At 41.4% G+C, this 16,843-nt stretch overlaps 1 protein-coding gene across 4 annotated transcripts in view; it reads right to left on the bottom strand.

Moving 5' to 3' along the window:
- The window catches only part of Mapk10 (mitogen-activated protein kinase 10), a 258,111-nt gene extending 243,154 nt beyond the window's left edge, over positions 1-14,957 (bottom strand). For 2 of the 4 annotated variants that reach the window (XM_051198164.1, XM_051198161.1), the window contains exons 1-2: positions 14,522-14,957; positions 9,737-9,850 (exon numbers count right to left, since the gene is read on the bottom strand). The gene's annotated coding sequence lies outside the window, so the exon portion shown is untranslated. Of the gene's footprint in view, positions 1-9,736; positions 9,851-13,170; positions 13,267-14,521 lie in introns of all 4 variants that reach the window. The other 2 variants (XM_051198162.1, XM_051198163.1) reach the window with 2 other exon arrangements.
- Positions 14,958-16,843: the final 1,886 nt, after the last annotated feature.

Below are 16,843 nucleotides of genomic sequence, written 5' to 3'. Positions count from 1 at the left end.
AACCCGGTTTGCTGCATGGGTGCTTTGTGTAATGACTCTACTGTTAACAACAGTGGCAATAGTCCCAGGAAGTATTTCATGTTTACACAGCAGCCTTCAACACAGGAGCAAAGGCACCTGGCAAACATTTGCATTTTTATTATTGATGGCTTAGTTTAATAAAGTGACTTTCCGTCAAAGAGCTTATAAATGATTGCACACTCTCCTGTGACACACACCGGCCAGGCATCCATTTCTACATTGTTGTATGTGCATAATCCAAAGCCTTGGAGCCTGCCTATCAGTGCTGAGCAGATCAAGACCGACTGGGCCTAGAAGGGAATCATGAGGAAGCCAGCTACTCTCACCATCACCTCCAGCCTCTTACTCCAATTACCTGAAGTGCAGAGGTTCTCTCACCTCCAGGGCCCCCGCTCTGCACACTTCCCCTCAGACTGGGTCGGTCTTCCTGCTCTAACCACTCACCCTGCCTCCTGGTCATCCCAGTACCATCACCACCCACCCAACTCCAGCCACACTCAGTGTGGCTGTCAGAATCATTTTCTTAAACTTGCTCTGAAAAGCAGAGCAGCTCATCAGCTACAAACAGACCCAGGTCCCTGACAGCCTGTTCAGGGCTCCCTCTGGCTGCACTCACTTTGTCTCCACAGCCATGATTCTCCTCTCTGCCATACAGTCTAAACTTCAGAACTGCAAACCCACTCTGTCCTCGTGCGTTCAGCTCCTCTTCCCAGAAACTGTCTTTCCAACTTCATTGCTACCAAAAATATTGTTAGACAGCCATCTGCTACCATAGCCAACACGATCCAGTTCATGAAAAAGAGAACAAGCTATTTGCCTCACAGTTTGGGTGTGCCTCAGCCTGTGGTAGGTGAGCTTTTCTGCTTCTTGCCTGTGATAGCCCCTCAATCCAGGAGCAGGTATAGAGGCAAAAGCATTCATTCTGTGGCCATGAAGAGAGAGGAAGGGCCCAGGGTCCCACAATGCCCTGAAATTAACGGGAAGATCACTTCCTCACTAAACATCACCTCTCACTTCCAAACAGCACCTTCCTGGGACTCAGGCTTTCCCCCGTATGCCTTTGGGTGACAGGGTAGAAACTACAGCAAAAATGTTCCATTACATTGTGGTGCTTTCTCCTTCCTGAGTGCAGTGGCCTGATGTCTGTGACTAAGACATACTCAGGGGAAACCCACCCTGTTCTAAGCCCTATCTCTAACACTTCTGAAGACTCTCGCCACCTCCAGAGGTAACACGCTTGATGACATGATGACAACAGACTGATGGGCAGACAAGAGAGCTCCTCCCGCTTTTGTTAAACCAGTCATGAAACAGATCTGCAGAAGATGTGGAGCAATCACTTTGTTATCAAGTAATTCTCATTCCATAGGAAAATCAGGTTTTGAAAAAAAAAAAAAAAAAAAAAAAAAAAACCGGCATCACCTATGTTAGCCTGACATGGGTTTCATATTGTTGATTTTTAAATGCAGTGTGTACACAATTGATAATCTATATCTAATTCTCAATATGGAAAGCACTGGTGGTCTGCTTAGTTGCTCAAAAGTGTTTATGAATGTGAAGATGTCGCTAAAGCTGGCACCTTAGAGTGTACGCATGGCTCTCTACAGCAGCCATCTAAAAATGCCTGCGTAGAAGCCACGTCATTCACAGTTAGGCTGTTTCCTGAGCTTAGAAGCTGTGAAGGAAACTATACTACCCATGTAAGGGACTCATTTAGGTTTCCCCAACTCTTGTCTCAGCCCGAAGGCCTTGTCTGACAGCAGTATGTCTATGGGCAGAGACAAAGTGTCCACAGGGCCTACCAAGAAGGAAGTGGGGGGAGGTGGTGTCTTGTTCATTCTTCAGTGACCCTGCTATCATAGTCTGGTCTTTGAATGTGGCTGCTAATCTTCATGCAAATGTAGAATATTGATGGCATAGCTTAACTGACTCAGATGCCAATAGTTGCGCCTGCCGTGTTGATGAACCCCACTACAACTTAAAAATAATGTCTTCTGAAGGCAGATGTTTAAAAGTCAATTCCACAAGTAAATCAGTGAATGAACATATGTGTACACTTAGTCGTTAATGGAAAAAGGTACACACTTGGGGAATGAATGTGGTTCAGTTCAGTTGACTCGGCCTAAACTATCTGTTATAATGGATAATGAGTTCTCAATAATTAAAAGCTGATTTCTTATAACAGAACTATCATGTGGGGACTATCATGTGGGGCTATACTAGACAGAATAGGAATGGACAGAATCAAACTAATGGTAAGAAAATGGGGTGGGAAGCATTGCAAAGTCCATCTTTGAGACACCTCTAAGTCTGCATCTGTCCTCCACTCCTCTTTCAGGAATCTGCTTCTCATCCCATGGAGTCCCTTCACTGGCCACCACCCCCTCACAATGGTGTGTCACTCCTAGATATCATCTCAGGCTTCAACCTGTGCACTGTGAGTTATACAATTTCACAATTAAAAGTAAATGTAAATGATGTTATAACCCTTTCCGACACAGTAGGAGTTCATCTATACAAGGACCTGCACAAGTAAATATTAATTCAGGGCTGAGTTACTGTGAGAATCTAGTGCCAGAAGCTCTTCCTTTTCTAGATAACACATGGTTAAAACTTGAAAATAATTCTCTAATCCCTTCAGAAAACCCTTTCTAAGCAGGATAGATGCACCACTCCCCCAACACCAAATGTCTCTTATGTATGTCATGTTTGCAGTTACTGGCTATCTTAATGCAGAATAACTATTAATCCAAGTATGTATACTATCTGTATGAAGCCTGTGCTCATCAGTCCATACCGTGGGTTCCAGGTGTTCCAAACAGCCTGCTTCAAGGAAGTCTTTTACAAAAGATCTTGACATTTTTCAACCAGAGGGGTAAATGGAGATGTCGCACTCTCTGGTTCAGAAGCAGATATGGGAAGCAAACCATGGGTGCTTCTGTCAGAGTTACATTCCTATACACAAGTGCAAGACTGGAAGGTCAGTCCCCTAACACCCCTTACCGACTGGCTGACACTCCATGTTGCCAGCTTGAACTCCTATGGGAGACAGGATAGTCAACAGGTACGTGACACGATGTAATTATTGAAACTCACGAAGTTTTAAAATAGTTTAAATTGTCTTCTAGTCAGTATTTCACACCACACAGTCATTCCCCCAACATGGGGTAGGGGTGAACCAACCATTGGATCTGTGGGGAAAGGTGACCAAGCCTGACAACCTGAGTTCAATCCCAGGAGTACACCTGATGAAATAAGGAAGCCACCCTCCCGCCACATGTTCGCCTCTCGTCTCCACACACATACACATACACACACTCAGCTGTACCCCAAGGCTGAATTATGTTAATTCTCAAGACTTACCAGTTCTTCTAGAAACACCACCAGACAGAATTTAAGATAACCACACAACAGGCCTCACAAAAGGACAACTGGAAGTAAACACTGAATCTTCTGGTTGTATAATTTGTTGTATCTACACTACAAATAATAAATTTGTACATACAATAAATACTATTGGGCTGCAAACTAAGTTCTTCTCATCCTAACTTGAAAAAAAAATTCTTACATTACACAAACTCTCTTAACATCTCATACCTGTTTTCAATAACAGTTCTTCTAATGCCCATCTGTCATCAGGATACAAGGAACTTTTCCTGAAACCCCTGAGAGATAATGAAAGCTTTGGAGACACTGATTCCTTCTCTAAATAAGACCTGGGAAAGCCCGACTTCTAAACTACAGAAGCTGACCTGGTGCCAGATTGCTTAGGAACTCTTGGTGAGGCTGCATCCAACATCCTTAGAGGCATCTAGCCTGAGGGCCTGCCTGTCAATCAACGTAAAGAAACTATCTCCAAAACTGCATATGGAACTGGAGACTTTTGGTCCACTTGAGCTGCTATAGCAAAGTAATATAAAGTAGGGAATAATATAAAGCAGGCTGGCATGGCCAGGATATGAGCAGGGCCTCTGATATGTCTGAATTTGATGGAAAGGACCAGTCTGTTCTTTGGATTTCACAGGAACATATTTCTAAGGCTGAGCACTCACTCCTCTGACAGCAGCTAGGATTTAGTATATGAATTTGGGAAATACTCGAGTATTTTATTTGAGGGATACTTCTTTTAGTTTCACTAAGTGAAGTAACCCTGAGAATTTAGTTCCCTGTCTCATCTGGCTAGCAGTTAGAATGCCACTCTGGATTGACAAATTTCAGAGCAGTCCTTGATCTATCTCATTGGTAAGGTGCCCAGTTCCACAAACCTGTGGGAATAATTATGTTGCATTGTTCCTTGGAATTCAAGTCTCTGTATTTACATAGAATTCAAATCATAACGTGTTTGAAGGCACCATTAGGGTCCAACTTTGACTTTTAATGTTAAGGAGCATGTTTTTTGTTGTTGTTTGTTTTTGTTTTTTAAGTATGCAGTTCAAAGTAAAAGTCCCTGGGCCCTGCAACCACTTGCTTCATGACCCGTGGAAAGTCACTAAATAGTCTGCATTTCCTTGTCATCATCTATAAACTCAGTGTGTTCAGAAGAACTTCAGAGGGAACTGCATGGATTAGCCCAGACAGAGCACTTCATATGTGGTATGTAGTCAGTAATGTCAGCTGACATCACCAGCTCCATCATAGCCTCGTTCTTCCTGTCCTTGTCTAAGCAACTGGAATTTGGGAGTCCTAAGGATGTTGCCACTAAGAGGTCATTTGCTTCCTTTTCCCACAGAGCAACAGGATCCCTAACAAGCTTTTCATATTTGGTGAACCGTAACTACAGTCAAATATTTACATGTACCCAAAGTTTACGACTGTTCATAAAGCACGAACATACAAGCAAGTTCATGGGCAGCAAGTTCTCCGTGTGGAAACTCTGCTGTCTATTCAGAAGTCTCTTCTCTGTTTACTTATTTGTTGTTGTTTGGTTTGTTTGTTTGTTTGTTTGTTTGTTTGTTTTTGAGACAGGGTATCCTGTGGCATTGGAGCCTGTCCTGGAACTCTATAGACCAGGCTGGCCACCTTCCTCTGATGGGATTAAAGGATTAAAGGCTGGGATAAATGGGTCATTTACATTTTAAAAATAATCTTGTACCCTCTAATGTCTCCAATGTGAAAGCTCTCAAAGTATTTAAAAGCAGTCACTTCCTTCCTCGATGGCCAGCCTCAGCCTCCATTTCTCTACTCCAGGCAAACACTGTAATGCCTCCTGAGTATATATCACAAGGTACATTTTCACAGTCTTCACCATCCTCACTCCTGTAGTGACATATCCACCCCATCACACCCTCACCTGTGACCACGCCTGTGATGGATATCTCACTGCACACTCCCATTCTGAGGACCCACTCCCTCTGATGAACACTCTTCCTAATTGAAGTCACTAAAGGCTGCACATGCTGTTCCAATGGCCTTCAAACAGTAAAAAGAACAGTGGATAATTTGTTTAGGAAAATAAAATGAATTTTGGCAAAATAATCAACAACAGCCACCAAATACAATGCTTATAAAAAAGAAACTAAAGTCATCTGTTCTGAGAGATGTGTCAAACAATATAAGTCATCATATGTCACCTATTTAAATGAAGTTGTGAACTCTTCCAAGCCATTTTCCAGGTTGTATCAAAAATACTACAAAGTGGCAGACACTGGGCTATGTAAAGAAGTTCCAAAGATAAATAACCCTGGCTAGAATTACGTGCTCATTCATGCAGAATCACAAGGCAGACACATATGATCCACTGTAGAGACCCAGTGAAGGTGATATGTTCAGATTGCTGAAAGGACACTGAGAAGAAATGCCAAATGGGAAAAATAAAAAAGACTATTTCTAAGAGAAGACACCTAGAGCCTATATACACAGTACCTCTTAATTTTTAATGTGCATAAAAATCACCCAGGTCTTGTGGAAATACATATTTTGAGTCAGAGAGTCTCAGAAGACCTGGGTGTTGACCTGTATGTAGAAGGGGCCCATGCTGTTCTCTTAATGTAGCAAATGTTTGAAAGGGTAAAATATGGTTTGAATGTAGAATATCCTCTACAAGGTCATGTGTTGGAACACTTGGCCCCCAACTGATGGGGACTTCAGGAGTAAGTCATTAGAGCAGGCCTTTGAGGTTGACTCTCACCCAGCCCAGGTCCACTGTCTACATCCTGATTCAAATACCATGGGAAGAATTCATCCACAAACTCTGCCACCATAGGCTGAAGCTTTTCCAACATTCCTTCCCTATCATAATGGGCCAAAATTCCCTGGGACCCCATCTTCCTTTAAATTACTTCAGACAAGAACTGTGATCAAAGTGACAGGAAAGCAACCCAGACAGCCAGAAACATCAAGCATAAATGCCCCTTGACTGTGATATTACCTCCAGCAAACTGATCACAAGCTCAAACTATCCGAAGTCAAAAGAACATGAGCTACACCCAACCTTGCAAGCATCATAGCTTGGCTTATATCACCTTGAGTGGACTCAGGACACTTCCATTGGCTTCCAGTTAGCCAAAGTCATCCAATACAAAGTATAATTGGGATCTATAGACTCCTGCTGCTTCCACTCATCACAAGTGAATTTTGCAAAAGATTAAGACTGGAAATCTGAAGCAGAATTCTCTTTAATGATGTTTTGTTTTTGAAATTAAAATGTAATTGCATCACTTCCCTTCTTGCTTCCTCCCTCTAACCTCTCCCATGTACCCTTTCGCTCTCTCTCAAATTCATGACCTTTTCATTAACTGTTGTTACACACACATATGTATGTATTCCTAAGTATGTAAGTACAGCCTGCGGAGTCTGCATAGTGTTACTTGTATGTATATGACCTCAGGGCTGACCACTTGGTATTGGGTAAGCAAGTGAGAGGGTTCTTCCCTAAGTAAGACCATCTTCCTGTCTCTGAATTTCTTAGTTGCTGAAACACAATCCTTAATGGATGTACATCACTTGAGCATTATTGTGAAATAAACAAAAACAAAAAACAAAACAAAACAACAACAAAAAAACCAAAGTATTGTAAGTTGGAGCTATCTGCAAGGAACAGGGAAAGAGGGAGGGCAGAACTGGCACAGTAGAGAAACCCTGAGCGTGGAGGTGGATTGAGGTTCATTGGGGTCCCCAGCAATGCTGAGAGTCTGGAGTCTCAGAAGGCAATGTGGCTGAACATGATGAGTAAAGTGTACTGACAAGTCCTTGTGCAGGCAGGTTATATGGTAATGACTGTAAACTAAAATACCAATTACAATCATCGATAGAATAATATGGCAGATGCCAATGTTACTTTCCCCAGTCCTGGAGTCTATTCTTAACATGACACTTGATGACACATGATCTTGAAAAAAACCACTTGCTCATTGTTAGCAAGTAGTGCCACATCTTTTAGAAAGTGAAGAGTCAACCCAATTAAACACCATGGTCTCTTTTTAACCTTTAACTTTATAACCCTACAGGCTTTAATATTTTATTAAATGTTAGAATCATAAAGTATGTTCTTAGAGGCTCCTACAATACTATGACTATAAATTCCCACATATGGCTCCTATTGATTCTGCCTAGCCCACAGCTATGGAAACCTGAGATGTCTTCTGTCCCCACCGTCTTTACCCACCCACAATGCTCATCTCCAGGTCTACTCCTTTGATATGCAACCACTACTGTCAATTCTTACCCTTACACTCTCATCACTTTTGTTATTGCAGCAGAACTTTTAATGTCCCCTCCAGCCTCAGCCTAATCAACCTCTGAACAAATTCTGGGAAACTAAATAACTCTCGGGTCAGAAAGACTTCCAGTTGAATGCTAAGTCTACAGTTTCTTCCTTGTCAGCAAGTATTTAAACCTCCCTTGCGCTCCCTTGTTTTTAAGTCACAGAGATGATTGAAGATTAATGTTTGTAAAGTGCTCATGTAGTGCCTATTACACAGTAAGAATTCAAAAATTATACCATTTTGAAAGATACATCTCAAAAAGCCTGGAGCAGGCACTTCACAAAAGAGGAGAATCAATTGGCCACATTTTTTAAAAAATGGAATGATATTCCTCATTAGTAATCAGCAGAGTGCAAATTGATACTTATATAATTACACATCCACCTGATTAGAAAAACATAAGAACTTGCAAATGAAGTACAGGGGGAAATGCTGAATTTCCCCTACACTATCACCGTGAGTACAAATTGATGTGTCCAACTCAAAAATGTTTCTAAAATGATTTATTAAAATTAAAGGCACACATATCTCAAAACTTAGCCATCCCTATAAGGTTCCTTGTGCCAAGTCTTCCTTGACTTGTTTTCACCATAACTGTGGGACTCTTCTCTTTGAAATGCCTTTGCTCCCTGTGTCTACCTACCTAATCATACTTCACAAGGACACCATCTTTAGGGTGTACCTGCACTGCTACTAGCACATTGTGTTAAGTAACACATTCTTTAAACTGAAAAGTACTTTATGACAGAGAAACTCGTCTATTTCAAGCCAATAAGAAGTCTATATGACAGATTCTCAATAAATGTTAGCTTAATAGATAAGAATTTAGCCCGAGGACAGTGTATATCTTCTACTCACTGGGAATAACATAGTACAACATATAGAGTCAACCATATAAAACTGTCATTGTTGTAGCTCATAAATGGTTGGTTCCTGGCAATTATATACAATTCTCTCAAACAAACATGAAACTCTATTTTATAAAGTACACAGTATTGGTCACTCTTGGATCTGCATCTTTGGTGTAATGGTTGGCAGATTATAGAAACCATAATAAGAATCACTATAGAATTCATTTCCTCAGATTTCTGCAGCTATGAGCCACAGGATAGCTTTGCTATTAAGAAGCCATCAAGCAATTGAAAGCGAAATATTTATCACTAGCACCAACAGCTTCCTTTTGGAGTCTTATAGGTACCACCATTGCATTCTGTTTCTCATAGATGTTATTTGACAGAATAGAGCTTGTTCATCTCAACTGTAGTTTATTAACTGCTGCCTTTGGTAGCTATCAAGCATCAAGATTTGAATTTAAAAGACATTCTGCTAGGATGTGGTGATAGTCATAAAAATAATGCATTTCCAAATTATTCTAAGTAGGTAGAGCAACGAGGTATATCTTTAATGTTTTTCATGAGTAAATGGATTTGTACATTAAAATATCCACAAATGTGATGATGGTGTTGCAGTTCTTATGTGTCTGAAGAGATAAACAATTGTGTGGGGGGAGGGGTGTGGGTGCGGGTGGATAGGTGGGTGTAGTACAGGTGTGGGTGGGTGTGTAGGTCATATGTATGTGTGGTGTATACGCAGTGTGTGGAGGGGGTGTTTCTGAAAGGAACTAAATATTATAATTTAGCTCAGATCCAATTTTCCCACTAAAGGAGTTTAATCAAACATGCTGCAAACAAACAAAAAAAAATTATTACTTAAAATGTTTCCCAGCTCTTATTCTATAACATGATGCTATTAACTGAAGCCATATGTAGACTGGGATGGCTCATGGAGATGGTGTCATGGTATACCTCAAAACCAAAGAATTATAAGAGGTATTAGAATTCTCATACCATCAACTAATGTACATGCTCTCTCCTACATGTTTTTTACCTAGATTGACACCATTTGGAGCAATGTTTCTTCAGATACATATATGAGACTATAACCTGACAGGTAAGTTGCTCATGTTGACTATGAATGTTCTACTAAGGAATACTTGTAGATTTTTAACTCACCACTGCTTGTGTGGTTTTTCATCTATAGGAAAGGGGTCTAATTCAATAGTTTCTTGCTTGAGTCGCCATAACCAAGATCTGAGATGGTCTTGCTGGTGGTGTTCTCACACTAGCCTGAAATCAGAGCAAAATGATACATCAATTTCATTTGAAGATTTCACACTTAATTTCACTTGCACTAATAAAACTAAAATACTAACATCAAACAGAATAAAACAATTTTTCCATGTGGCAAGGAGCAGGATGGTGACATCAGACATTTGAGGTAATAACTTCTTTTAGAATTTGTTACAAACAGAGGAACTTTGGTGTCCTCCATAGCAGGACAGTTGAATGTTTTTAAAATCTGAATAGAGAACCCAATTAATAATTATTTGAATGCACAGGATATTTATTTTTCTACTGTAGACTTAGTCTTGAGATACATCAGTTTCAGCCTTCAGTGGGAGGCAGTCTTCTTTTTACAGTAGAGTTCACTGGAACAATGGCTACATGGTTACCAAGAAAAAGGAGAGGAGGTCCTGATGTCTGAGAGGTAAAACTAAGCTTATGTTGCTCTGGAGGCAAAGTAGGATGCTGTAGTAATCCAATCGTATTACAGACACACTCTTTATACTTATTGCTGCATCACTTTAGACAAGATTCTCAAGGCCTACGCCAGTTTTCAACCTCTACCTATTGTCAAACCATGAACTTAATTTCCATCTTATTAAATCCTGAAATAACCTCCCTTTCTAGTCAAATTTAAGTGTCTTTCCCCTGGCCAGAGGTGATTTCTAGAAGTACCTTTCCCACCACCACTCACTCATTCCCTTCCAGTACCTCCTTTGTCATGTGTCACCATTTTAGAGTGAAGTAGCTTCCTCATAGGTCCTGCTGTGCTGATCATCAAACATCCATCCTCACTGTCGAACTCAACTCCCTACAGGATCATCAACTCCAATGGCTGAAGCTGTTTCATCATCTCACTCTCTTCCACCCACAGCACTTCTCATTGAACAAACACTGTGTACTTGCTATGTGCCTACTGTGCGCTGGACTGAGCAAGACAGACTTAAGGCACAGGCTGTGTTGTGTGGTGAACTGTATGAAAGAGGGAGCCCTCCTCCTATAGATATGGAATAAACACAGCCAAATTAGTAGACCTGGGCTCCTCCCTTCATAGTCTGTGGTCCCAATCCCATTTCCACACAAAAGGACAATGACTCCAAGATGGCACACCCAGGAAGTGTCTGGTGCATCCAGGCAGGCCACTAGCCACAAACCAGGACTCGGTTTCATTTCTGTAACGAAAACCCACTGAGTGAATTTGCAGTGTTTTAAAGTCTCTGCTGGTTATGTTTTGGCTTGTCCCTGATGTTAAAAATGGAGGAGGAGGGGGTGGGGGTGAGGTGGGATCAGTGGAACCCTGTCTCTTAGTGTGCAGGCTGCTTGGCAATGCCTGCTGCCCTATACCATGGCTGCACCTCCACTCTGCACACCATGCAGGGCGTTGAAGCAGCTGTAATTAGAACACTTCAACGGGAGCCTTCTGTCATTTATTTTTCCATACAAAACTTGATTTTCCATTCCCCCAGCATTAATTTCTTAAGCCTATGGGTTTCATATCTTGCAGGTACTAAGGATAAGAATGGTGGGAAGAAGCTCAAGTAGCTTGTTGTGTCCAAAGTGTCCATTAAACTACAAACTCCTTTGCTGAAAATAGGAGTGTTTGGAGTCTGTTTTCAAACATACAGGCTTCATTCATGGATTTTGCAGTCTCCACTCATTTTTACTAAGATTATCTATTTTAAAAAATAAATTTTTTCTACATTACACATAAGGGAGGCAATGGTCCTCAAAATACATACATCTCAAACTTTCCTTTCTTCATCTTAATTTGCTCATGAGGCTGAAATATACTCAAAACAAGGGGAAAAAAACTACTCAAAATACTAGGACTTCAGTGTGAAAACATTTATGGAGAAACGAGTGTCTGAAAACCCAGCTTCCGTTCTCTTCACGCAACACGCAGCAAGCTGTTTTATCAGAGTCAGCTGTGCAGCGCCTCAGCTCATGGTTATGTAATGCAATAAATAATCTCAATACACTCAAGAAACTAACAGATCGTGTTCCTCCCAGGCGTCTGTGGGCCCACTTTCCCCACGCATCCTCCAGGATCTGTAGAAGGTGCACTAGCAGATGCATATGTGGTAGGAGGGGCTCCGCAAGCCCGCAGCTAATAAAGCAGTGTAGTCCTTTCTCATCCCTGGTCTCTTCTGCGTCTCTATGCAAGACTGCCACAATGCCAAGCAGGAGCATCAAAATGGATCTCAGGGGAAGCAAGAGGTACAAGGATGACATCCTCTAGCTGGAGATGTGTTTGCCTCTCATGCAGACCGAAAGAAGTCTCCTTCTTCACTAGCAGCCCATTTTTCCGATGAGCAACCAAAGATTTGCTTGGTTTGCTCACAACAATTCCACTCTACATCTGTCCTCTGGCTATAAATGTGACCTGAGGGCAGCTCCAGACCAAGGAGGAAGAATGCCTGGCCCTGAGTCTAACAAAAAAGAAAACCTTAATTGCACTGTATCTTTTATCATCAGGATGGAAAAACTTGGTAGCTAAGTGTACATTCAAAGAGATAGATTCATTTACATGAGACCATAATGTAACTTTCAACATATGTATGTGCCTTTGAACACTTACATTAGGCAAACCTCTTTTGCTTCTGACATTCCTATAGCATGCTGACAGTGAATGAGTTCTGCTGTAAATGTAAAATAACTGTATTTTACATTAGCCAAGATCAGCTCTCCTCTTAACCTTGGAACATCTCTACCATGCACTAGGAAACCGTAGGACTAGCTGCAGATGCGCCAGACAGTGACAGTGAGAACACATTCAGTCCCTATGGGATCTGTACCAAATCACCTCTGCCAGCAAGCAAACACACTCCTCCCCCAACAGACGTTGTTTTAGGGGGTAGCAAGTAGGAAGCTGGAGGCAGCTGGATTTGCCACTCCCTGGGTAGTTTTGGCTTCCCTGTCACCTGGAATCTCTTTCATTACAATTGCAAAGACTTTACAGAAACCAGAGCGCCACAAATGGAAGCTACTAATGACAGGAGGGGAGGGGAGGCCAGTAAGGAAGCTTGGAACTCATACCTGAGGCCACTCCACCTTTCTCATCTGCTTTTCCAGTCCCCTTGTGGGGAAAGAGACCATCCCTTTTGATGTCGGTAGATAAACTAATCCAATACTTGATGTCCATATTAAGGGTAAGACCAAGTTTAAAAAAAGAAAGAAAGAAAGAAAAGAAAATATGCACCAGAAGCAGCAAGACTGCTACATCAAACTGTCTAGCCCTAAATCCCAATGGTTCCAAAGTGCAGTTGGAAGCTTGTGCTTTCCTTCATGAGCATAGCTGGCTGTACTAAAACATGCATGCTCACCGAGGACAGATGCCTTCGGAAGCCTCTCTGAGAGAAATGGCCATTACCGCAACCATTTTAAATATGTTGGTCAGCATTCTGCAAGACCTTCCAGGACTGACAATCATAGCATTGGGAGAAAGTGGGCAGGTGATGCCTGGTCCATCTAACACTCATCTTCCTTTGCTGCCAACTGTGGCCTGTCCCATATGACTTAGCCTGTACTCGTGAAAGTTATGGCCAGTGCTGTCACACAGACACATTGCTCTGCAGCAAAGGCAGGCCGTGTAAACAACCTTGTGGTTGCTTCATAACCTACTGCCCTGGGATAAGTCATTCTTTTCTGCGGCCAGATTGCAATGCCCTTGAAAGTTATCTGCATAAGGCAGTCAAAGCAGCATCTCGGTCTCTATATTTAAACATTGGAGGGAAAAGAAAAGGCTATATATAATACATACATATCATTTTCTTAAACTATCCATAACCTGATTTACTTGAAAGCTTTCCAATAAATCACACTTAATCTGCTGAAGGAGCAAACACATAAATTCTGATAACTGTATCACCAAGCTCTTTCCCAATGACAGCATTTTTTTTTTTCTCTCTCTCCTGACATTTCTAGGGGACACAGTATCTCAGCACAGAATACCTGGGAATCTTGCCATAGAAAAATGCTGCCTGCTGTGACTGGGCGATCACTTTCTTAAAGGGATCTTTACCTAAGTGGCTGCAGTGCCAACGTTTGCTCTTTTCCCTGGTCAAGCCCTGCTCTGTGTTCTTGCCTGCAGCCCAAATTTAGCTCAGGGTCTTTCTACCAGAGGAACACCATTAGTTTGTTATATACGTGTGTATGCATGTTTATGTGTGTATATACATATATGTGTGTATGTATACATACATATATGTGTACACACATATATATATTTCAGAATATTTAAGGCTTAAATTTTATGTTTGAGACCCATAGCATTTATCAAACAGAAATTTATACTTCTAAACAAGCCTCTCTCTCTCTCTCTCTCTCTCTCTCTCTCTCTCTCTCTCTCTCTCTCTTTCCGTTTCTCTTACTCTGTCCACTACTCTTACTCTGCTTTGCCGGGTGACAATAATAATGCAATAATAATGGTCTATCCCACCTTCTAGCACTCTTCACTCCAAACAGAAAGGTCTCAGCCTCGGGCTGAGAAGAGGCTGCCCAGAGTAAAATGCCAAGGTCTTCTTACCTCGGAGACAGTGCGTTTTCTTAAACTGGCTCTGCAACCCCATTGCTTTCTACTTTCTTATGCTCTCTCCCATCCCACAAGAGTGATGACAGAAATCACCCACCCTCCCAAAACGGGTTAGAACCGAAAATGAGCAAGGAGCCACCTACCATTCCGTGCCTGAGAACTAGGATCCTGGTCCGGATGCTTGCCCCAGAAATCCTCCCTACTGGATTTTCATTAGCCACATACCAAACCGGAATAAGGAGGAGGGTCTTTGGAGGTGTGGAGATTGTTTAAAAATAATAACAGACAGGTGATTTCCAAGGAGACCCAATCTTTAGCTCACTCAAGCCCCTAGGGATTGAGGAGTGGGGAAGAGAAAGAAAATTTGTAAAAATGAAAATAGGAAAAACAAAAAAAAGGTAAGCATATAATGTATGAAGCACCACCCACCCCCATAAAAATAAAAAGAGACGGGAGGTTTAAAGAGAAGAGTGGCTTGCTGAATCACCCTCTCTCACTGCCTGGAAACCATTGTGCAGCGGGAGGCTGCCTGTACCATTGTGGAACCTACCAGAGGAGAGGGACAGAGGGCTTGGGGAATGGGGTTGCTATGGCAACTGAAAGGAGCACACATGACGTCAAAGCCCAGAGAGGTCTAGGGAGGGGTAGGAGGAGGGAACAAAAAAAAAAAAAAAAAGGAAGTCTATCTGTGTCTACAGCTACCTCGTTTTCTAGCGAAATGAGAAGCAGGAACAGGATTGTGGCAACCAAGATCTGCGAATTCAGCGCTAGTGAGGGCGGGGTGAACCGGGAGGGGACGGGAGCAGAGGTGGGGGGCTGCAGAGGGATGCCTGTACAAAGCCAAGGAGCATCTCCTCCATGTGGCTCAGATCAAAAAAGCCACTGGGAAGGCAGTCACCCTCGCTTTTCAACTACCTCCACTTCTTGAGATCAGCAAAGAAAAACGGAGATGTGCCATCTCTCTGAATGTCAAAACAAACGAGATGGTCACAACCTCGGAAGAGAAGCAGGGATTGGAGCTGAACCCTGCCCACAGAGGTCATTTGTCCAACAGCATCGCTTCTCTACCTCCCTATTCCATAAAAACTGTGCATAGATAAACATCCACCAGAGCAAACTAGCTAATGTGTATACTGCAACTTAAAGTAGAAGTGAAAATATTGCTAATTTGTGTTGACAAATTAGGATATGAGGTTTTTTTTTTTTTTCTGGTTTCAGAAAACTCTATAGAAAACTAATACAAATTGCACTTACATGATTTAAGAATTTTTTTTCTGACTTTGACTGCTATAGAATACTTTTAAATTATGAAAATTATATCTATTATGAAATTATATATGCATATATATGCCATATATGTAAGATAACTTGATAGAATGAGAGCACTAGGCTACTTTCACTATTAAAATGTTTACCAAAACAAGTTTCATCTTATGTTTTAAAAGCAATCCTAGTCTCTGGACTTCTCAAGCTACACAATCAGATCCAATCCTGTTTTTCTCAAACACCTTCGAGTCGGGTTCCCATCTGTTGAACCAAGTCATGCTAAAATTTATGCTTCTACACAGTGCTTTGGAACTGGCGCACTGACATGGACAAGCTCTGGCATAGGCTAATAAAAAAGATATAATGTAAAGCAGGTGTAAATCCAGGAGTGACGGCAGACCCTGCAAGGCATCATGAACCCCACATTTTCTATGCTGGGAATTCAAATGTCATACCTTACACATGCCAAGCGAGCATTCTGCCACCATGTAGCATCCCAAACTTGTTTCCTAAGCCCAGATAGCAAAAGTCAATCCCCAATAACCCAATATTGATAAGGAAAAGCTGAAGTTCAGCTTTTACCTTACACTGTAAACAAATATTTAGTCAAGATATATACCGGGACATGAGAGCTAAACAGCTCTAAAGCTTTTAAAATAATGTGTATCTTTTAAAGGGAAAAATAATTTTTGAATCTTGAAGTAGTATAAAATTTCTTAGAGGGAATAAATGTACTCTGAAAAAGAAAAAAGAAGCATACTTCGTCAACATTAAAAGCTTACTTCCCCAAGTGAGAGACTTCAGTGAGAGTCGACTAGAAGAAAATATTCTTGACATATATGTGAAAATATATTTCATACATATAAATTCCTGATTATATAAACATTTACTATTCGGCAATGAAAACAAACATGCAATGATGTCTAATGAGTAAGAAGACTTGGGCAGATAATTGACAGGAAATTTAAAAACAGTCCATATGTATATGAGAAGCATTCAACATGACTAGTCATCAAAGATGCTAATTAAAAACCACAAAGAAATTCCATTCTGTGCCTACAAAAAAAAAAAAAAATGGCTAAAGTTAAAAGCACTGATACCACCCCAGAACTGGAAGAGCTATGAGAAACCAGAGTTTTCGACTTCTGTTTAGAATAGAAAGTGATTAAACTACTTCGGGAAGCAGATTGGAAGGTTTT

Source organism: Phodopus roborovskii, unplaced genomic scaffold (assembly GCF_943737965.1).
Source record: "Phodopus roborovskii unplaced genomic scaffold, PHOROB, whole genome shotgun sequence".
Taxonomy (NCBI): Eukaryota; Metazoa; Chordata; class Mammalia; order Rodentia; family Cricetidae; genus Phodopus; species Phodopus roborovskii.
The sequence above is the reverse complement of the archived record's forward strand: the minus strand, read 5'-3'. Positions and strand labels throughout refer to the sequence as shown.